Source organism: Doryrhamphus excisus, chromosome 15 (genome assembly GCF_030265055.1).
Source record: "Doryrhamphus excisus isolate RoL2022-K1 chromosome 15, RoL_Dexc_1.0, whole genome shotgun sequence".
Classification (NCBI taxonomy): Eukaryota; Metazoa; Chordata; class Actinopteri; order Syngnathiformes; family Syngnathidae; genus Doryrhamphus; species Doryrhamphus excisus.
The window spans coordinates 16,190,114-16,191,317 of record NC_080480.1 but is presented as its reverse complement, the minus strand read 5'-3'; positions in this window follow the sequence as shown (position 1 = coordinate 16,191,317).

Genomic DNA, 1,204 nt, shown 5'->3' with positions numbered 1-1,204 from the left:
GCTCTAACTAGTAAAATATTCCATTTATAAATAAGGAATCCTACATCGCACTGCACGGTAGTGGAGTGGTTAGCGCGCTGGCCTCACAGCTAGGAGACCTGAGTTCAATGTCCATGCATGTGTGGGTTTTCTCCGGGTACTCCGATTTTGTCCCACATTCCAAAAACATGCTAGGTTTATTGGAGACTCCAAATTGTCCATAGGTATGAATGTGAGTGTGAATGGTTGTTTGTCTATATGTGCCCTGTGATTGGCTGGCCACCAGTCCAGGGTGTACCCCGCCTCTCGCCAGAGAAAACAGCTGGGATAGGCTCCAGCTCCCCGTGTGACCCTCGTGAGGATAAGCAATAGAAAATGAGTGAACAAAATTCTAAAGGTGACTATAGGGGTGTTATTTCATGTCTAGAGGGCTCTAATAGTGTTAAAAGCCATATTTAGGAGGTCGTAAACACATTTTCGACGCTCTAACTAGTAAAATATTCCATTTATAGATAAGGAATCGCACTGCACGGCAGTTGAGTGGTTAGCGCGCAGGCCTCACAGCTAGGAGACCTGAGTTCAATGTCCAAAAACATGCTAGGTTAATTGGCGACTCCAAATTGTATTGTACAGGTATGAATGTGAGTGTGAATGGTTGTTGGGATAGCTGGAATAGGCTCCAGCAACCCTCGTGAGGATAAGCGGTAGAAAATGAATGAATGAATATGATTATAATACCACCAGAAAAATAATTTAAGGCTTTAAGTTGCACTATATTGACAAAAATATTGGGACGTTTGCCATGAAAAAAAATCATATTGGGCCCTGACATCACCACATCTCTACTTTTGCAGGATTTTTGAGTGTTTCTTCCAAACATCTTTCTATGCACCAGGAACAGAAAAAGGCCCTTTCCCGGGGTGTTTCCACGACGTGACAAGCATGCAATTGCCGCAAAAATGTCTTGAATTTCTCCACGAACAAGTGGTCTAGTCCAAACCCCTGAGTCACCCAACACTTTGCTCAATCAAAACTGACTATTGCCATCCTTGCAATGGCAGCAATGTGCAACAGAATGCGTCCTAAGTGGCATTTTTGCAAAGCATGTGCTTGCTTACAATAGCAGCACAGATTCACCGTTCAAGCCCGACCCACAGCCACGCAAATCCACCCAATCACACACTGAGGAATCCGTGGATTTATTTCATCAGCTCTCCGTGTTTTC